The sequence below is a fragment of the Sciurus vulgaris genome (assembly GCF_902686455.1).
Source record: "Sciurus vulgaris genome assembly, chromosome: 1".
NCBI classification, from domain to species: Eukaryota; Metazoa; Chordata; class Mammalia; order Rodentia; family Sciuridae; genus Sciurus; species Sciurus vulgaris.
In genome coordinates, this window is record NC_136461.1 from 104,849,283 (window position 1) to 104,872,687 (window position 23,405).

A 23,405-nucleotide genomic window follows, 5' to 3' on the forward strand; every position below is an offset into this window, starting at 1 on the left:
GGTATTGTCCTTCCCCACACAGTCCAATGTATTTTTATATTAAAATTATTGCTTTGGTTTTCTAACAGTGGCTTATCCTAAGAATTGTTCTTTAACTGTTTTTGTTGTTGCTTTTTGACTCAAAATCTTTCAAGGCTCACTTTCCATATCAGTAAGTACAGATCTGCCTTGTTATTTGAAAGAGTTGTGTGCACATACCATAATTTATTTAACTAGGGCCCCCAATTTTTCACTATCATAAACAATGATGTAATGTCTTAATTCAATAAATGTGAACTGAGTAGCTAGTATGTACCAAGCACCTGCTGTGCTCTAGAGACATGAAAGTGAGTAAAAAAGGTCACAGTCCCTGTTCCCAAGGAACTTACAGACTGCAGGTGAGAGAAGCAGACATCAGTGCAATAACCACACCAGTAAATATAAAGTTGCAATTGTGATTGGGAGGTGCACTCTGCTCTCAGGAGGGTGTGACTTGGTCAGATGGAAAAGGAAGGCTGCCAGAGGGGAGCACCGCTGAGTCTGTGGCCGTCACACAGGTGAAGAGTAGTTACCCTCTTTCACTCAGACTGACCAGGATGGCAGGAGCTCAAAGAACTTATAGGTAGGAGAGGCACTTTATGGGGCTGGCAGGTAGGGCCTTGGAGTCCTGCTTGAAGGGTTTTGCCTGTCCCCTGAGATCCACACAAACCCATGAGAGGGTTAGGAGGAAACTGCTCAGTGTACAGAGGACAGAGCTTAGATTATAGTGGTGGCTACGAAGGTGGAGTGGAGTGGGGATTTTTAGAAATATTAAGGCAATAAATGGCATTACTAGGGGCTTTAGTGACTGACAGGGCATAGGGTGCTGGGCAATGGTGTAAGACAGCAGGGTGACTCCTGGATTTCTGACTTGCATGATTTTCACAGTCAGGATGCGAGAAAAGTAAGTATGGAGAAAAGTAAGAATGGAAAAGGAGCCCCAGAGGTGAAAGGGGGAGAGAGAAGGGAGAGGGCAGGATCCAGCTGCCTCCTTCCTTGGTCAGGCTTTTGCCATTACTCTCCTTACTAAATACACTGTCAGAACAATTATCTAATTTAAGTTCATTTTTCTACTTTTACACTAAAAATAAAATCTGATGGGGCACCCTGGCACATGCCTGTAATCCCAGTGGCTCAGGAGGCTGAGGCAGAAGGATTCTGAGTTCAATCCTCAGCCTCAGCACCATAAGATCTTAAGCAACTTAGCAAAAACCTGTCTCTAAATAAAGCATAAAAAAAAAAAAGCAGGGGACTGGGGATGTGGCTCAGTGGTTAAGCACCCCTGAGTTCAACCCTAGTACTAATAAATAAATAAATAAATAAATAAATAAATAAAAGGGTAGGAATCTATATTTTTTAATCTCCAAATCCTTACCACCATGGCAAATTACTAAAAGCTAGGTGGCTTAAAATAACAGAAATGCATTCTCATAGTCCTGGAAGCCACAGATGCAAAATCAAGGTGCCACTTCACTTTGGGGGTTCTAGGGGAAGATCTTTCCTGCCCTTTCTGGTGTCTGGGAGCTCCAGAGTTTCCTTGACTGATGGCAGCAAGCAGAACTGCGATTCTGCCTGTCTTCGTATGGACCCCTTCTCAGTGTCTGTCTCTGCCTTTCACTGCCTTTCTCCTAATGTAGGATGATCTCATCATAAGCCCCCTAAATTAACTGCATCTGCAAATTCCCTTTTCCCAGCATGGGTAACAGTCTCAGGTTCTGAGGCTTAGGACATGGGCATATCTTTTGGGGTCCACTACTGTAACCACTGCCCTCATTAAGCACTGGACAAAACCTGTTACAGGAAGAACTGTGCAGTTTAATAATGCTGATGCAGAGGGCACCTCCTGATGATTCAGATGGGAGCAAAAGCCTCAGGGCCTATAAATCCAGATATAATTAACAAGGTGCCTCTGTTATGGTTTGGAGGTGAGGTGTCCCCCAAGAACTCATGTGTGAGACAAAGCAAGAAGGTTTAGAGGAGAAGTGATTGGATTATGAGACCCTGAACCAATTAGTGGATTGGTCTCCTGATTGGATTAACTGAGTGGTAACTAAAGGCAGGTGGGGTGTGACTGGAGGAGGTGGGAATTAGGAGCATGCATTTGGGGTACATGTTTTGTATCAGGCAAGTGGAGTCTCTCTTTGCTTTCTGATCATCACGTGAAACACTTCTCTCCACCAGACTCTTTCACCATGATATTCTGCCTCACCTCAAGGCCCAAGGAGTGGAGTCAGCTTTCTATGGAATGAGACCTCTGAAACTGTGAGCTCCTAAATAAACTTTTTCTCTTCTAAACTTGTTCTGTCTGGTCTTTTAGACACAGCAGTGAAAAAGCTGACTGAAACAGTAGGATACTGATTCACAATTCACCTTCTCTAGAAATAGTCTTGGGTACATGTTAAACACCTGGATTTCCATGTCCTTCCTTGTCCTTCCCAGAATCAGAGTTTTCCAGGGGAGTGGATTGAATATCTGAGTGCCGAATAAGTAGTCCCAGATCACTGCAATCTCAATCTTAAAGCCCACTGAAGATTGTTGGTGGGGATGTACAACAGTCAACCACCATAGCTGTTCATTAAAACATTAAACATACTTTTGCTGTTTATTCCACTCTACCTCCATGATTTTACCTAAGAAAAAAGAAAGCAAATGTCTACACAGAGACTTGTATGCCAGTGTTCACAGAAGCTTTCAATTGTAATAGTCAAACAGAGGTCCATTTAATAAGTGAATAAATTGCAGTGTGTACATACCATGGAGTTCTCCTCATCTATAAAATAGAATGAGCAATGTGGCAACATGAAAGAATCTCAAATATTATGATAAGTGAAAAAACAGACAAAAATGAAAAGGAACATATTCAATGATTCCACTGATATAAAATGCAAGAAGATGCAAACTGGCCTTCAGAGAACAAATCAGTGAAGAATTGAGGATGAGAAGGAAAGGGGGTTGGAGGGAGGAACTAAAGAGCAGAAGAAGGGAACTTCAGGGGATGATAGACAGTCATTGCCTTGATCATGATGATGTTCCACAAATTTATATATATGGCAAAATATATCTCATAGTACATTTTAAATATATTCAATTTAATGCTTTTCAATTATACCTTGTTTCATTTTTTTAAGACTCACTCAAGCATTTGTAATTGAAGTAGAGGTGAGATCAGATTTTCAAAGATCTTTTAGTTGTATAGACATGGAGGAAATAGAAGAGAGAGGGGAACCAGCCAGGGCATCACTGTGTATGTAAGAGGTAGTGCTGGTTTATTTGTTTTAGTTACTGTGTAGTATTTAATTGTGGGAAGAGACAACATTATTTATCCATTTTCTCATGGATGGACATTGCATTTATTTCCAGCTGTTAATTATTACAAAAATGCCTTAATGAATAGTCTTGTGAGCTTCTCTGTGTACCTATATATGACAGTGTCTAATGAAACCTACCTCTGAAACCTCTGACACTGCCTCCATATAAGGACATTGATAAATTGTATCAGCCCCATTTATCATAGACTTCACATTCCCCGCTAATCTGCCTTGGATCTTTATCATATAGCAAGCTTTCATAAATGCTTGGACTTGTTTCTGAGCTATCTATTCTGTTCTTTTAATTATTACTTTTCAAAGTGTGGTCCATGGACCAGGTGCATCAGCATCACTGGGTAACTTGCTGGGAAGGCAGAGGGTCAACCCTCAACCTAGACCTACTCAATCCAGGTCTATGGTTAACAAGATCCCACAGGATCTGGGATCTATATGAGCATGAAAGCTTGAGAAGCATTCGTTTATCCAATGTTTAGAGGATCTTAATTATGATAGCAATATATCAAGTACTGCTGTCTGGTAAATCAAGTTCCCCTTTCTGATCTTCATGCAGAATTCATAATTTAATTTAGGAAAAATTGGAAATTTTATAATAATCTAAGTTGATCCATCAGTTTGTCATATTTTTTCACTTATTTACATTGTCTTTTCTATTTTTCAATAAACACTGATAATTTTCTTTATAGAAGTCTTATATATCTTTCTTATGAGTTTTATTTCTAGGAACCCTACAGATTTGTGTTGCTACTACAGATGGTATTTTTAATTATCTTTTCTAATTGTTGCAGATATATTGGAATGCAATTCACATTTGCATAGTGATATAGCTACCTTGCTGAAAATTTGTTCTAATCATTGCTAATAGTCTCTGTAGATTCTCTTAGTCTTGTTTTGTAGATAATAATATTACATATGAATAATGATAGCTTTGATTCTAATTTTCTTTTCCTTTTAACTTCTATTTATTTTCCTTGCATTAATCCACTAGCTGGAATTTCCAATATAATGATGAGTAGTGAAGCAGTCATGGTTTTGATCCTGAGGTTAAGGAAGAATCATTTTAAATTTCTCAGCATGTTTACAGTAGTTTTTGATGGATATGCTTTACAAGGTTAAGAAAGTATTCTTTTTTCCCCCTCTAGTTTGTCAAGTTCCTACAGAATTAGAAATGTATGTCAAAATCAAGTGCTTTTTATACATCTCCTAAACTGACTAATGTGCACATGAAATTGCAGGAAAGCTCCAAAATTATTAATCATGTTACAGTGGAGAGTTATACATAAATGATTGTTTTCAACTATTTTTCTCTGTTTCTAATATTATCACCTTGCTTCTGTTCTAAATACTTCCTTTTTCAGGATACCCAATGAGTGTGTTTCAGGATTCAAATGAAATATATCTTTCTAGTTGGTGTGGTGCACACCTGTAATCCCTGCTACTTGGGAAGCTGAGGCAGGAGGATCACAAGTTAGAGGCCAGCCTCAGCAATTTCGCAAGACCCTGTCTGTTTCAGTCAGCTTTTTTGTTGCTGTGACCAAACATCTGACAAGAACAATCAAAGGAGGAATAAAAGTTTATTTTGGGAGCTTGCAGTTTCAGAAGTCCCAGTCCATAGATAGCTGAGTCCACTCCTCAGGGCCTGGGATGAGGCGGGATATCATGCAGAAGAGAGTGGTAGAGGAAAGCAGCTGGGAACATGATACCAGGGAGAGAGAGAGAGAGAGAGAGAGAGAGAGAGAGAGAGGAGAGAGAGCGCTCTGCTCAACCAGGACAATACATAAACCCTATAGGCACACCCACAAGGACCCACCACCCCCAACCACAGCCTACTTGCCTACAGTTACCACCACTTAATCCCTATCAAGGATTAATTCACTGACTATGTCAAGGCTTTCATAACTCAATCATTTTACCTCTAAACCTTCTTGCATTGTCTCTCACATGAGCTTTTGGGGGATACTTCACATCTAACAAAACACTGTCTTAAAAATGAGCTGGGGAAGGGGGCAGTACATTCAGGAATGTAGCTCAGTGGCAAAGTACTCCTGGGTTCAGTCCCCAACACAAAACATATCTGTATTTGTGTGCATTTGTGCTTGCTATTATTCCTTTTAGGAAGTCCAGAAAGTCAGCCTATTTGGTGATATTAAGAGAAGAATGTCCATAAAAATTCAGACCACATAAGCACTCACATATGTAAAATATATTTATTGAGCACTAACTATATTCCAGACACTGTGCTAGAAGCAAGGATTTAAAAACTGAATAAGATTGGGCCCCTTTCGGAGAGCATAAGCATTGTGCAGTACTTAAAAGTCCTGGAGCCAGATTAACTTTTTACAAGAACTTGAAATTGAGTAAATTACTTAATTAAATTCTTTACACCTCAATTACCTCATTTTTAAAATGATAAAATAAAATAATAATAGAATATTCTAATGGATTTTATAATGATTAAGAGGATACTAATATTTCTACTTAAACAAAAAGGAAAATATATCTCCTCACATAGAAGTCCTGACGTGCTTCAGTTGATTACTTCAGTAATCAATGGACTCAAGGACTCAATTCATTTTCATTTTTGGTTCCAACATTTTCTTTATGTCTCTCTGTGCTCAGTCTAATTACCCTCTTTGTTGCAAAATGATTGCCCAAATTTCTGACATATAGAAACTTCTAGAAGCATCTCCCCTTCTCCCACCCATTAGGCTTATCTTCATATATCATTGGCTAAAATTGCATTACATGTCTATGCTGAAACCAATTGCTCTAAGAGAAATGAGATCACAGTAATTGGTTTAGACCAATTGGTATATTTGTCTTCTTGACTTACTAGGAAGAATAGTAGACCTCTTTACAAAATCAGGGTTCTACCAGCCATGAAGAAAGCGACCGGTAGCTTGGTACACAAGAACAGTGTCTACAGAAGACTGTTGTAAAACTTCAGTGAGATCATTTGCATATAGCTCTTAGAAAAGGATCTAGTGTATAGTAAACATGCAAACATCAGCTACAAACATTTCTCATGCAGTTCACAATTAAGTTGTAAAACTAGGCAAAAGTTTTTAAATGCATTTTTCTTCTGATGTCCAATGATGGATGCTAAGAAGGCATCCACAGGAGCACCCAGGAGGAGTCCCTAACCTGGCATGGAAAGAGAAGTGGAAGGATGAGGAGAGGTAGGAGAACCCGACAGGCGAGTCTTCTCAGAAAGGGATGATCTTCAGCTGAGTCTTGAAAGATGGAGTGGAGGTGGGGCAGAGGCATGGGACTGGTCCCTTCCCAGTCCCCTGTGCCCTTGAACATACCTGTGGGAGAAGATTGGAGAGGACTCAGAGAAAACCTTGCAACTGGGTATACCCGAGAGAAGGGAGATGGCAAAATACTCTATGTCTTAAACAAATTGATCTTAAGCATGTTTCAAAGTTTATTGTCTTGCTAGCAAAGAACAAGCAAGGTGATAAAAGAGAATACCGGTTCAGAAAGGGCTTACATAGTTAAGAAAAAGAATCTTAGATGTAGGCAGTTCTTAAAGTGAGAAGGATTGAAAAGTCATTTCACAAGGTCATAATTTCAAATGCCTTTGGATTATACCAAGGGAGAATTGTAGCAGGACCATCTAAGATGCCAGGTGTGCTGGCCATCAGTTATAAAAGGGGTAGGGGGGAAGACCCCTACCCCTTTAGGAAACAATGCTGGGGATTTCTTCTCATCTGCTTCTGGAATAGCCAGGTTACATCCCCAGCAGTGGGGATTCAGGCAGCTGATGGGCAAGCAGGAGCCAAATGCTACTGTTCAGGGCACAAGCAGAAGTATGAGTGTGAGGAAAGGCTGTGTTAAACAAGTCACTCTTCCTGATTTGTTTCATTTGAGCCACAAAGATGCAAGATACAGTGTGTCCACCACTGCCAAGTTCTTAGTTTTCCCCACTAAATCTGAAAAGCAAGCTATATGCAATGCCAGGGGTGGGGCACATGGGGGAACTGAAATTTATTTTGAAAGTGGGAGGGAACCACTGCCAAGTCACGGGTCTCACTCTCTGGGATCTAATCCACTATTTCCAGGCCTGGAAAATCCCACCTTTATCTCCTAGAGGGAAGACAAACTGACAAGCAATATATCCCATGGTGCAATTTCTTCCATTGTGATAAAGCAACTCATTTATACTTTTAAACACTTGCATGAAGACACTGAGCACAAAGACCAGTTTCCAACAAGAACTTGCAAGTATCCTCTCTAAAACAACCAGTTGAGTCAAATCCAAAGCAGGTCCTTGGTGCGCCCCCTTCAGGACCAGAGGGTGATGATTCCTGGCATATTTCCACCAGCCCAGCCTCCCTCCAAAGGCAGTAGCAACCAGAAAGGACCTGGATGGTGACAGCATCCATCTCAGGTTCAGTTTGCTCTAGGCCATTGAGGGCAGTTCCTCCTGAACTCTCTCCAAAAAGAGGCGTCCTGCCAAGACAGAATGTTCCAACCCTGCTACACCCAAGAGATAAAACAATATGTTTGAGAGAAGCAGCAATCAAGGGAGGGAAGGTAAATAATCTTGCACTCCCAGGCTTGGCTGGAAGCTGAGAAGGAAGTGAGAATGCCCTCCCCACCCTCGCATGGGGCTCTGGGCTTTGGTGTCTTGGCCAGCTCTGTCCCCACTTTTGCTCGGCACCATCCTGTGACCTTCTCAAGAGCCAGGCCTGAGTCGCATGCATGCTGTATTTGGATACCCGGTCCCATGCCTGCACACTGTAAGCCCTCTGTAGCACCCCTCCACTCTTCCCTTGACCTTGGCCTTTGCTCCAGCGTTGGCTCACGGGGGATTCTTTACCAATTCCATATCCTGGGATGTGAATTTTACCAGATGTGTGCTTCTACATCACTTCCATGCCTTTCTCCAACTTGGATTAATTGATTACAACCTGAATGCAATTTAAAAATACATATTTCTTGGGTTTCTGTTTGCTCAGACTTATTGAGCTGAGACATGTGTGCATGCAGCATGCACACACGCACACACTGTGCGAGTCTTTGGGCAGAGTTTCATACCACATTCTCTGAGCACAAACATTTTTTTTTTTTTTTAAGTTTTGTGTCCTATTTCTAAAGTTCATTGGAATGTTGCATTCTTCTCCATAAAATATTTATATTTGATATTAAATAAATGTATTTTAAACCACTTACTAGCAAATAGAATTAACATTCTGGAAAGGTGCCTACATTTGTCCTGTGTCTCCCTGTGCCCCTTGGGGCAATGCTGAGTACTTGCAGAGGTACTTGTATCTTGTTTGAGAAAAACAGAACTGCAAATTAATGGTCTCTTATTTGCAAGTCCATCAATTCACTATTACAGTATAGGTGATGTGTTCACATTCGATTTAGGTGTTATTTAATTATATTAGAGGGAGAAAACATTAGGAATCACAGGAATCATAATACGGTTGTTCCATTTGGGATCCAAGTCTATAGTCCCAGGACAAGTTTGTGGTGAGTTGGGACTTGTAACCAGTAGCCTGTTCTCAGTCATAACTTTTCCATTCTACCATACCTTCTCTCTTTGATGTTTTTGAAGATCCCATCTAGTTCTCAATACATGTGATTCCAAATAGGTTACAGAAATTAACCCTTATCTGCTCTTCAAGATGCCTTCTCTTCTCGAATCCATTACTCATTCATGAAAACCTTTGTCCTTAGGCTTTGTCCAAGCAGTGTTACTGCTCCTCTTCAAGAATGCACTTAAGTTTTAGACAAATTTAAATAACTAAATAGCCTGAATATACCTAATCACTTCTTTGTTTATAATTATTTCTTTGATGGGATTTACACCAAAGACAGAGATAGCTCAAATCCCATTTTGAAGAAGATGCACTCTTTCTCCAAAATCTGCAGTGACTGGCCACCACTTACAGTATCACAGCCTTCCCCAACTTCTTTGCCTGGTCCTCTGGGACCCAGGGTGGGCATGTTGTGTGTTACTAGAGGATACTAGAGGACATTTAATACATTTTTTTTTTACATATTTTAACACATATTGACCTTTTACACATGATTTGAAGACTAAACAGGTGAGGTTATTGCTAATGATTTCTCTCTAAGGAAACATGAAAGGGACTAGGAAAGGAGTGGGTGGCCTTGGGAGAGGGTTCTGAGCCGTCCAGTTCTGTTTTCCTGTAGTCTAACTCCACCCCATCCACTTTCTCTTCATTGATGAATCCTTTTCTCTTCACACTATATTCAGTCATCCAAAATCTTCCTGTGCATTCCCAAACTTCCCATATCTATACCATCACAATCTCTTCCTGGGAAGGACTAAATCGTTATGTCCTCTCAAAATTCACTTGCTGAAATTCTACCTGAGATCATGGTATAGGAAGTAGGAACTGTAAGAAGTAATTAATCATGAGGGTGGGACCCTAGTGAATGTGATTGGTGCACTTATAAAAGAGGCCCAGAGAGCTCCTCCACCTCTTCCACCAGGTGAGGATACAGCATGAACATGGCTGTCTGTGAAGCAGGAAGCAGGCCCTCATCAGATGCCAGCACTGCCAGCCCCCAGAACTGTAAGAAATAAATCTCTGTTGCTTAAGCCACCCAGTCACAGGGTTTTTTTTGTTTGTTTGTTTGTATGTATGTATGTTTGGCTCACAGTTTTATGAGTTGAAAGCCCAAGATTGGCTTGCCCCTTCTGTTCAATCTCTAGTGAGGGATCATTGCAGGTGGGATCACAAAGACGGGAGCCTGTGAGGAAAAGATCACATGGAAAGATTAAAGCAGAGAGATTTGGGGCTCGACTTACTCTTTTTATAACAACCAATTCTCTTGGGAACTAACCAGGGTACAGTGAGTACCACATTAATCCCTTTCAAGGGTGGCACCCCAATGACCTAATTGTCTTCTACTAAGTTCTACCTCTTAAAGGTCCCACTACCTCCCAAAATCACCATGCATGGGACCAAACTTCTATCACATGAATATTTAAGTGACACACTCATAATAGCTTCCCTATCTTCCAGAGCAATTTGGAAGATAAAATAAAACTTAACACATGGGACTTTGAAATAGTTTTAAAAGACTTTTAAAGAGGTGCTGTGCTAATTAGGGAAATGTAAATCAAAACTACACTGAGACTTCATCTCATTCCAGTTAAAATTGCATCAATTAATACAAATAATAATAAATGCTGGAGAGGATGTGGAGAGAAAGGAAGAGTTTCACACTGTTGGTGGGATTGTAAATTAGTTCAACTGCCATGGAAATCAGTAAGAAGGTACCTCAAAAGACTGGGAATGGAACCACTATGTGACCCAACTATACCACTAATTTATCTTAAAGAATTAAAATCAGCATACTACAATACATGAATACTCATGTGTATAGTAGTACAATTCACAAGAGTCAAACTATAGAACCAGCCTACATATCCATCAAAAGATGAATGATATAAAAAATATGGTAAACAACAATGAATCTGTTGTGAAAGAAATCAGGAAAATAATTCCATTCACAATAGCCTTACACAAACAAACAAAAGACCCTAAGAATAAATCTAACCAGGTAAATGAAATACCTATACAATGAAAACTATATATCATAATAAAAAATTGAAAAAAACTGCAGAAGATTGAAAGACCTTCCATGTTCATGGATAAGCAGAATTAATCTCATTAAATTCCCCTACTACTAAAAGCAGTATACAGTTTCATTGCAATACCCATCAAAATACCAATGACATTCTTCACAGAAATAGGAAAAAAAAAAAAAGTCCTAAAATTCATTTGGAAGGATAAAAGACTCAGAATAACCAAAGCAATTCTAAACTAAAATGGTAATATTGGAGGCATCACAATACTTGACTTCATATTATCCTACAGAGCTATAGTAACAAAAACTGCATGGTACTGGCATAAAACAGACACATAGACCAATGATGCAAGACCAAGACACAGAGACAAACCTACACATCTACAGTCACCTGATCCTTGACAAAGGTACCAAAAACATACATTGAAGAAAAGACAGCAGTTTTAACAAATGGTACTGGGAACACAGGTTATCTAGATGTAGAGGAATGAGACTAGACCATTATCTCTTATCCTGCACAAAACTCAACTCAAAATGGAACAAAGACATAAGAATTAGACCAGAAAACATAGGGTCAAAACTCCAGCACGTAGTCAGAGCAAAAACTTTCTCAATAGGACTTCTAAAGCTCAGGAAATAACGCCAAGAGTTAATAAATAGAAGGACAACAAATTAAAAAGCTTCTTCTCAGCAAAGGAAACAACTGGGAATGTGAAGTGAGAACTTACAGAATGGGAGGGAATCTTTGCTAGCTACTTTTTTGATAGAGAATTAGTATCTAGAATATATAAAAAACCTCAAAAAACCTTACACCAAAAAAATCAATAACCCAAATAATAAATGGGCAAATGAATTAAACATATACTTCTCAAAAGAAGAAATGCATTTGGTCAACAAATCTATGAAAAAGTGTTCAACATCATTTGCAATCAGGGAAATGCAAATCAAAACTACACCGAGATTTCTTCTCACACCAGTCAGAATGGCAGTCATCAAGAATACAAAGAGTAATAAATGCTGGAGAGGATGTGGAGTGAAAGGAACACTTTTACACTGTTGGTGGGGTTGTAAATTAGTACAACCACTATGGAAATCAGCATGAAAGTTCCTCAAAAGACTAGGCATGGAACCACTATATGACTCAGCTATACCATTCCTTGGTATTTAGGCTAAAGAATTAAAGTCAGCATACTACAGTGGTATATGCATACCCATGTATACAGCAGCACAATTCACAATAGCCAAACTATGGAACCCATCTAGGTGTCCACCAATGGATGAATGGATGAAGAAAGTGTTGTATATATTCAGCCATAAAGAAAAATGAAAATATGTCATTTGCAGAAAAATGGATGGAACTAGAGACCATTATGTTAAGGGAAATAAGTCAAACTCAGAAAGTTAAGGTCATGTGTTTTCTCTTACATGCGGAAGTTAGGGAGGGAAAGAAAAAGAGAGGTGGGGCAGATCTCATGAAAATCAAAGAGAGAGCAATAGATGAAAGGGGTCAAACGGTGGGAGGTGAGTAGGGAGTGGGAGGGTGCTGGGGAGTGATATTACAACATATTGTTATATTGTGTTATGTACATGTACAAATGCGTAAAAAAATCCCATCAGTATGTATATAATGCACCAATAAAAAATGTGGGGAAAAAAAGAAAATGCGGTACAGATACACAATGGAGTTTCAGCCATAAAGAATAAAATTATGTCCTTTGTGCAGGAAAATAAATGGAACTTGGGGACATTACATTAAGCAAAATAATCCAAACTCAGAAAGTCAAGGGTCGTATATTTTCACTATTGTGTGGAACCTAGAGAGGAAAAGGAAAAAGAAAGGTCGTGGAGGGTGTCTCATGAAAATCAAAGGAAGATCAGTAGAGGAAAGGGATGAAGGAGAAGGAGGAGGTGAGAGAAAGGGGAACACTGGGGAATGATATTGGCCAAATTGAATTGTTATATGGCGTACACATATGAATATTTAACAAAGAATTCCATCATTATGTCCAATTATATGTACCACTAAAGATATGGAAAAAACTAAAAACAGGTTCTGTCCTAAATGCAAAAGATAAAGGCATTTTTAAAAAACAGTTATGTGCTAGGTACGATGGCATGCATCTGTGATACCGGCAACTTGGGAGGCTGAGGCAGGAGGATTACAAGGTTGAAGTCAGCCTCAGCAATATAAAGAGGACCTAAACAACCTAGTAAGACTCTGAATCAAAATAAAAAGGACTGGGATGTAGCACAGTGATAAAACACCCTGGGTTCAATTCAGTACCAAAAAAGAAAGGAAAAAAAAAAAAAAAAAAAAAGTTAAAGAAAAAAACAAAAAAACAAAAAAACTCCTACCAGAGATCCCATTCCTAGATATTTGCCCAAAAGAAATAAACTTATGTTTGCACAAAAACCTGTATACGAATGTTAATAGTGGTTTATTCATGGTAGCAATCCAAAGGGATAATCAATGAGACATCCATAGAATGAAATACTACTCAACAATGTAAAGGAATGAATCACCGTATCTATGTTATAAGCTTGGTTATTCTTGATGCATCATACTAAGTAAGAGAAACCAACTCAAATGACTCCATCCTGGCTTATAGGTCCAACTGTGGGGTCAGTAAACAGAATTTGTTACCATACTGGTGCTCAAACAACTGTGTGTTTATCAAAATGCTTAAAAGGGGAAATTTTATGCAATAATTCATACCTAAATAAATTTGGCCAAGAAAATCAAAGGTGCTGTGCTAACACAAGCTATTATTAATAATCATCTAATAGCTACAAAATGAACTGATCTCACAGATGAAGGGGATGGTGCATTCATGACTCCCTGTCCATATGATACCTTCAGTGAATCCCACAACAGCCCTGGGAGGTGGCCAGGAGCAACCCTTCCTGCTCTTTCACCAGATGAAACTCAGAGTAAATTATTTTCAAACATCACACATTGCTTAGGAACACAGCTGCGCTTTCAACCTGATTTTCTGACTCCTACTCTTTTCAATGTCATTAAGTTGTCAAGGAGTTAGGGATAATGTCAGATAAAGACAAAACAAATAAACAAACAAAAATCCAAAACACTACTGATGAGGAGCAAGGAACCACACAAAATCAGGGCCAGCGGGTTCTTTTTACATCTGAATCTGGATTCTGCAGGGCCTGAGGCAGGATCCTCTGCAGCCCTTCTGCTTGTGATGGAGGCCGCTCTCTCTTCCCAGGGAATAACACTGTGACTCATGCAGCGGGAGGGGGCCCTTCTGCCTGTGGGAAAACAACACAAACAGAGACTCATTGGCTTCCAGAAATCACCCCGCTTTGCAACTCACCAACAGCACCCTTCCCAGGGATTGGTAGCTCCAGACACTAGAATCCTAGGACCTGAATAAACAGCAGAGACAGGTTGATGAGACCTTCTTTCTTAAAGAGGACTGGGTGGAAAATAGAGTGCATGCTGAGCACTATTTCCTTGTCCTTGTGCATGCATCAGAAAGATTGGCCCCACCTGGCCACCTCACATCTGTCAGCATCCTATCAACATTAGTGCTGCACATTAGCATGAATGAAGTATCCTACCCGTGTTGTGTTGGGTGAGCCTCATAACAACTCAAAGGAAAGGACACCCCGATTGAGAAGGTGAGAAAATAAAGTCCCAGAGAGCTAAGTTATTCTGCCAGGGACATTCAGCTAAGAAATGGTGAAGCAGGACTGGGCCCTCTCTTCTGCATCCCAAGACCATCTTCTTCTTTTAATCCTCTTTCTTTTCTTTACATCACTCTGTCTCTTACTCTTCCTATTCAGTGGGCACAAGACTAGCCCTTGTCAAGTACACAGACTGAGGAAAAGTCATGAACTTGTTGCCCATGATGTTGAATGAAATGTTAGAGCTGTGCTCCTCAACAGTTCTTCACTAGCAGTGGGGTTTGCCTTGGTTTGGTTGGTACTAGGGATTGAACCCCAGGGATTCTATACTAAGCTACATCTCCAACCTGTCTCTAGCAGTTGTTTTTAATCATATATAGTCATTTGTAAACATTTTAAACTAATTGATAGTTATCTATTTAAACTGATCATACCTTTTGGAGGAAGTAAGGAAATAAACTTTTTTCTTTTACTTTCTTTTTTTTTTTTCTTTTTTTCTTTTTTTGTTCCAAAGTTGAAACCAGGAACTCTTAACAGCTGAGCCACTTCCCCAGTCCTTTTTATGTTTTTTAATTTTGAGACAGGTTCTCACTGAGTTGATGAGGCTGACTTTGAACCTGTGACTTGCCTGCCTCATCCTCCTCAGCTGGGATTACAGGTGTGTGCCACTGCACCTAGCTGGAAGTAAGCTTTTTGAGCATTACCTTGCCCTCTACAAAATACTACTTCTTTATCTCTCTTGGACTGACATTTTTCAACTTGCAATGATTATTCCCTATTCGTACTCTTCTGGGTCATCTGACTTTTCACCTCTTACTACTGGCTCTGCTCTGTCACAGTGCTGGTTTATGGTGTTTTGTCTGTCCTGGTCCCCACAGGCGCTGCAGGGGTTAGACTGCAGTAGTACTTTCACTGGTGTGTTAGCAAGGGAAAACTTGCAGGGGTTTCTAAAGAGCAGAACTAAATATTTCCCTTTAATTAAGAATTCTACTCTCTCAAAGGAGAGGGGCTGTAAACTGAGGTGAGAACTGCTTTCTTCTTCAAAACCTGTCTCCTGCCACAGCGCTTCTCTGCATTTCTTTTATGTTCTTGGGTTTTCTAACTCACCTAGCTCCAAATAACCCTGTTCCATTTACCCTCCTGAAGGCTGGGACAGGCCCTCCCTGTCCCTCTGAGTGCTGGAGCCTCTGTACTGCCTAATTACCTGCTCGATAGAAGCCCGGGAGGGAGACTCCAGTCCCAGCTGGAGCCCAGCTGCTGGAGAGATGGAATATTAAGACATTTTCCTTTCTTGGGAGTCCTTGTTAATTCTTCCTGGTGGTGATTAGCCAGTTATTTTTAGCTCCATCTAAGCTCCCTGGTTAGTATTCAGGGCTGGTTCTGACAGCTCTGAGGTGCACTCACCACCATGTTACTGTGCCAATTCCATTTGGTCCCACTGAAGTGAATAAAATTAACTGGCAGAGTGGACCCAGCCCCCAACCTCCCCAGGTGTACCTTCTCCTGCTGCTCCCAGAACCTCTGGCTTCTTTCCAAAGGATCTGCAGCACTGGTGCCAGGGACAAAGTCTTACAGGAGGAATCTGGAAAGTGAGCAATTTGGAGGTCATCTGAGGGGATGCAAATAACACCACTGGGGAGTGAGGAAATGAAGGTTTTCTTCTGAACTGTCGCCGCCAGCTAGCTGCGTGATCCTGGGCAAGTTGCTTTCCTTTTCTGAGCCATCAGTAAAGTGGTGTGGCTGGACCAATCGGCTCCTAAGTTCTTTCCAAGACTAGATGCTATAGAGGTCCCAAGTGTAAAACAGGAGCCCAGCATGAAGAAATCTGAGCCTGTGGGAGGGCTTCTTGAATGTGGGTTATGGAAGATGTTTCTCTTCCTTCTTTTGATCCGCCTGGCTTCCCTTTTCCAAACCTAATCCAGAAATGAAGCAGTTCTCACTGCAGGTTCCTGCTTCAGTCTTTGTCCACCCGTTGCTAGTCCCTGGGGTATCAGCTCCCCTGAGACTCCCGTGGGTGCTGGACATGCTCAGGAGTCATTTAGATGAAACAGCAAAGCTGGTCAGGGAGACTTGGGCATCTAAGTGCAATCTTGTTAACAAGATAGAGGAAGTCCCTGGACGGTAACAAGGCAGTGTGATTCTGTTCCATTTAATCAGCACAGAGAAGACGACTTCCAAGTTATGGCTCTTTCTATACTTCCTTAAGCGAGCATGACTCTAAGCCAGCTTGGATTGATGTGGACATTGCCATTTGTCCAGAAATTTACTTTGCTTCATAAGTCCCATCACTGGTGTGATGGTGGCAGGACCAGTCCTCCACCTGGATACGTCCTTTCCTCTCAGCTTTGTTTGTGTTATGGGGGTGCTAAGAGCTGCCTGGGAGGATATATACAGTTTATATTCACATATATAATTTGGCCCAGTACTTGTCACACAGTGTCTTTGCTTGCTTATTAACTTGGTTTTAAATCCATTAATAATAGCTAACTCTTGCTGAGTGTTCACTCTGGGTGAGAATTGTACTTAAGTGTACAGTGTTTTGCAATAAAGATTACTACATTCCCTTGTTATGGTTTTGATATGAAGTATCCCCTCAAAAGCTCCTATAGCAATGCAGGATGTTCAGAGATTAAATGATTAGATTATGAGAGCTGTGACCCAATCAGTAGATTAATCCATTTGATTGATTAATAATTTAGGTGAATTACAAGGTGATAACTGTAGGGAGGAGGGAATAGATGAAGTAGGTCACTGGGTGTTGCCATTGGGGCAATATCTTCTCTCTCTCTCTCTCTCTCTCTCTCTCTCTCTCTCTCTCTCTCTCTCTGCTTTCTGGCCGCCATGAGCTGAGCAGCTTTCTTCCACAACTCACTTCCACCATGATGTTCCACCTTACCTCAGGTGTAGAGCAATGGAGTTGGCCAACCATCGACTGAGATCTCTGGAACCATGAGCCACAACAAACTTTTCCTCTTCTAGGTTGTTCTTGTCGGGTATTTTGATCACAGTGAGAGGAAGCTGATGAACGCACCCTCTATTCTGATTAAATATTGAGAACTACAGGAGGAGAGCAACTTGCATGATTGAACCCAAGCTTCCTGAGGCCAGGTCTGAGCTTTGAACCACATTCTACACTGCATTTGAAGAGAAAGATAGAACTTTTTGCTGTGTATACGTCTTTGAGAGCTGCATTCATTTTTAAAACTCCCATGAGGCATATATATGGGAGTATATTTAATAGATATCTTATTGATGAATCAAAACCATGACCAATCTCTTTGTCACACCCTAGTGCTTTGGTGACCAACCATGCATTCTTCCCTGTCATTAGTCTCTAGCTAGAGTCCTGATGGGTCCTTCTGCTTCCCCAACTGCCCACATAGCTCTGCATTTCACCCCATCACATTTCTAAGCTTATGGATAATGATATCTGCACAGTTTCTGCCCATGACAAATTGGCTCCAAACCCCATTCATGAAGTTTCCTTCAGCACCAGGATCTCTCCCAGGCCACTTTTCTATCAAAACATCAAAGCCTCAGGCCCCCCTTCCACTGCTGCCCACTTCGTATTACTGTTGAGAGTTGGACTTGCCATCCCCTTGGTCCACTCCCAGACTTCCTTGAGGGCATGCTCCCACTAGGTTGACCACCAGCCCTTGCATGCCCGTGTTAGAACACTGATGGTACTTCTGAAGTAAGTGAAAAGCAGACCAAGCACATGACAATTGACTGTGCACACATGGGAGTAAATGTGTGTCCACCTTCAAAAGGTTCTGGAGGCTTCTAACAGGGCTGTGCTTCTACTGACCAGCAACACCGCAGGGCACAGTTAAGATAACCTGGGACAAAGACTTTTGAGTAGGCCAGCTGACTCTGCCAGCTGGTCGGATAAGACCAGTCCTCACCAGCTGAGGTCCAGGCAGCCTTAACCTGCGTTATCTCCCCATTACTCCCAGAGTACCAAACACTGAGTGTCTGAGTGACCCACCCAGCTGCCACTGTTGGGACAAAGATCAGGCAAAACTAAACCCAATGCATTATTTTTATGATCACCTCTGCAAGCAGGTCATACTTGAAAGGACTTTAGTTGGCAGGCACCTGTCCCTTCCTCACTCTGAGTTTTGGAGTCAAAGAAAACTCTTGTAAACCTTCTAAAGCTGGAACTATATGTTCTATTGTAACCATAAACAGCGACCAATGCCACAACAGGTGCACCCGGGGACTTGGTTAAATAATAAATGCAATCTGCTTTGTTTTCTATTCACCCAACCTGGCAGGTCCTGAGACAGCTGGAGTGGGGGTGGGGCCACTGAACAGAGCCCCAGCTTGGTATTGAATCCAGAGAATCAGAGAGGGAGTGTTCTCCCCTTGCACTCAGGGAATAGTGTGGATGTTGACATGGCAATAAGTCCACACCTATGTGGTGTGGGGCCCAGTTCAAATACCAGTTTACCCGCTGCGCACCTTGAGCAGGCTGCATACAAAGTCTGCTTTCTCACTTGTGAAGGCCCCAGAATTTAGGGAAATCCTGGAGTAAATGAATTAGCAGATGAAATTTGGTTTTTTTGTTTTGTTTTGTTTTGTTTTTTGTTTTTCTCCCTCTGTAAAGAATGCACCCAGTCCCAGTAGTTGGAAAATCTGCCTCTGAAGCCCAACCTTGGGCAGAGAAGCTCCCTAAAGTCAGCCTTAATAGTCATGGACCTCCTAACAACCACTAGGATGACTGCTATCAAGACAAAACAACAGCATCAACAGAAAATAAGTGTGGGTGAGGATGAAGAGAAACTGTAACCCTGTGCACTGTTGTTGGGAACATAAAATGCTGTAGCCACTATGAAAAACAGCAATGGTTCCTCAAAAACTAAAAAAAAATAGACGACTGGGTTTATAATTCAATGGCAGAACACTTGCCTAGCATGTGCAAGGTCCTGGGTCCAATCCCCAGCACTGAAAAAAAAAAAAAAAAAAGTAAGAGAATTACATGATCCAGCAATTCCACTCTGGGAATATACCCCAAAGAATTGAAAGCAGGGTCTCTAGGAGATATTAGCACACCCATGTTTATAGCAGCATTATTTACAGTACCCAAAACATGGAAGCAACCTAGGTGTCCATCCATGGATGAATGGATGAGCAAAAGGTGATATATACATACAATGGACTATTGTTCAGGCTTAAAAAAAGAAGGAAATTCTGAAATATGCTCCAACATATGAAGTTTGAGAACATTATGCTAAGTGAAATAAGTCAACCACAAAGAGACAAATACTAGATGATTCTACTTATATGAGAGGCCTAGAGTAGAAAAATTCAGAAGCAGAATGCAGAATCATAGTTGCAAGGATCTGGGGTAAGATGGGATGAGGAGATGACTAGAGAGTTCCATTTTTGCAAGATTAAAAGAGTTATGAAGATTGGTTGCATAACAACATGAAGAACTTAACCCAACCAAACTGTGGTTAAGATGATAAAGTTAATGGCATTTATATTTTACCACAGTTAGAGTTATGGAAAAAAATGACAGCAAAACTCAAGGTTCTCCAGAGAAGAAACTTTCATGTGTTTATATTTCTCATTCATATTTATATTCTGCAGATGTAGATAATAATAATTATAATAGCAAATGCTATTGAGAATTAAGCTGGACTTGCATGTCATCACCTTTAATTTTTATAACTTTTATAATTTTATTGAATTAAGTAGTTAGTATTACCCCCAATTTACAAATAAAGACACCAAGGTTCATAGCACTGAGTAAGAAATGAATGAGCTATGTCATTGACAAGCTAGTACCTGGCTAAGGACTTCCCCAGCAAGATGGCACAGGCTAGGATCAGGAGGTATAAGTGTATCTGGAGCTTCTCTGTGACCTCTGGGAACTCCCAGTCTTATGGAGGAGAAATACAATGAGAGAAGTTAACACTGACACCCTGGGGACTCAGGAAGGGAAATCACAGAGACCCAGGAGTTGGTAAATTGGCAGAAAATGGGGAAGTGTTTAGGAGGCCCAAGTTCTTGGGGATAGGATAGCAGAGTTAGTTAGATGGAAAAACAGTATTTGTTAACAAGAGAAAAGAAAATACAGTTCCAAATAAGATTTCCTATTAGAAAAAGGCCATTAGGCTAAGAAAGAAAGGGTTGTTGTTGCAAGCACATATTTTTTATTTTTATTTTTTTATAGTGCCGGGGATTGAACCCAGAGCCTTACTCATCCTAGGCAAGCACCCTACCACAAAGCTCCATCCTCAACCACTATTGCAAGCACATTTAAAACCACGTAATAAAAGTTAAGAATTATTGAACCCTGCTTGTGCACCAGGCACTGTTTCAAGCTCTGTGCATACATAGTACATTTAATCCTCATAATAATTTTATGAGGTAAGTCTTATTCATCATACTCATTTTATAGATGAAGAAACTAAGACTCAGAGAAGTAAGTGATTTAGTCCAACATCACAGAGTCAGAGCGTAGCAAAGCCAGGACTCAAATCCAGAGTTTCACTCCAGAACCTAAACACCCAACCCCCTACTTAATGTGGTTTGGTAATGATGCAAATATAAGCCTTCATTATCCAACCAAAACTATTTGTATTTCATCACAGGCATGAGCAATTTTGTTTGGTCAAAATTTAATATTTTGAGAAAGGTTGCTGATGTTCATACCTTATGCATCATGCATGTCATAGATACTCGTGGAAACTCTGTAAACTAATACACGGAGCTGTAAAGGGGGAGGGGCATCTCCATGTCCACCCCTCCACCCCCCATACTGGGGATTGAATGCATGGCCTTGCACTCGCTAGTAAAGTGTCTACCACTGATCTATATCCCCAGCCCTCCACATCCACTCTTCTTCGGAGTGAGTAACCATGCTGAATGTTGTTCCTGACAATAAAGCATAACTTTGTCCCTGCAGATCCTGTATTCACCACACAGCTAGCTGAGATCACAGAGATCAGCAGGGATCAGCTGAGATCACAGCAGATCAGTCAGGATATGGTGGTGTTTTTAAGAGGCAAAAACACAACTCAAGCAAAGGGGACAATCTGTTGGTTTGCCAAACAACTTCAGGGACAGCCTGGAGTGAAATGCTTAAACACACACACACACACACACACACACACACACACACACAAGTCAGCAAAGCCATAATAGGCTATAATTTTCAATAAAGGCCCCACCCTAACCTTAGGTCACTTTTAAAATTTGACCAAAGGCCATTTGCATGAGAATCATTATTAAGAATATAGATTTTGAGAAGGGATTCTAGACCTGCTAAATCAGACTTCCTGGAGCTGTGTCCCAGGGATTTGCACATTAAACAAACTTCCCTGGTGACTTTTGCAAGTCCCAAGGCAAGAACCACTTCCTAGGTTACAGCAACAGCATGAAGGCATGTCCTGTGTCCCTTTCACACTGTCTCCTGGAAACATGGTCCTTTCTTAATGCCTTATGGAGTGGTTACTCAATGGTGTGATTACGTGATTAAAGCCTTTTCTCTCAACCAATTACAGGCTTCCTGGCAGCAGGAACTACATTTATTAATAAAATACTCTCCATTGTGTCACCATGGCCTAACACAGTGTCTGGCACACTGTGTGCACTCAATGTGTATTTATTGAAAAGATGAATGGATGGGTGGGGTGGGCGAATATAATGATTTATAGTCCATAGAGTTACTCTAATGCACTTTTTCCCTTTAATCCACATACCATCTCTAATGAATTATGTAGGCTAGAAATTATTATTTCCATTTATCAGATAAGAAAAACCAAAATGCAGAAAGAGATTGATTTGACCAATTACATAGTAAGTGGTCTCTCAGCTCTAATTCTCTGATATTCCAGTATTCTCCTTCAAACAGGGTTGTATAAGGGTTCAGAGGAGTTGCTGGGTCATTAAGAGAGTTGGTACATGATATTCCCAGTTCCAGCTGACCCATAGGCCTCTTTCCTGGATACTCCTTTATATTTTATTTCTTATCTCTTCCTAGTTCAGCTCAACAGATGTTGTATATTGAACCAACCTCTTTTCTGCATGGGTCAAGAGAGGAAGGTGATTAAAGAAAGCACAGGGAAAAGAAGAGACCGGGTACTCAGAGACTTGTAAATAAGATCTGATCTGTACACAGTGGACAAAGAATAGCACATTATACCAAAATATACCCAGCCCTCCTTGCTGTCCACATGCCTGGACATGGGAATCACACACATCCAGATATAGAAGGGCAGCTGTGTCTTCAATGTGATCCTGGCAAATAGTAACAATCATCTGCAAAGACATCACTGAACTTCTAGGTGTTTTGTTGTTCAAAGAATCCATCACAATTTACTGAGCTCCTAATTGTTCCTTGGGCATGGGGGCCACAAAAAAGACCTGAGATATGAAGCCTTGCCTGGAGGAGTACATAGCACCCCTTACATTGGAAAGAATGTGATGTTATGACACAGACAAGAGAGGAATCAAAGAATGCTCTTAGCTATGTGCTGACTTTAATGCTGCGGGAGGTCAGGGCTGAGCTGTTTGGGCCAGAGGGCAAAGAAAGTGGTCATGGAAAATGTGACTGGGTCTGGGGAGGCAGTTATAATTTTAAAAAGCAGTGGAGATGAGGAACATTCCTGAGAAGGCAGGAATGAACACAGCCTGAGAGCCGAAGAGGTTCTGGTTGGCAGGAGGAGGTGGTGAGGTGGTGATGCCGGGTGCTCTGGGGCCAGATTGCCTTGTTCTGCTCCCTGGCTTGGACTTTCATTTCCTCTCCAGTAAAACAGGATGACCATGATGTTCATCATAATAAATATCCTAAAAATAAGCATCATAACGGTCTATTTCACAGGGCTG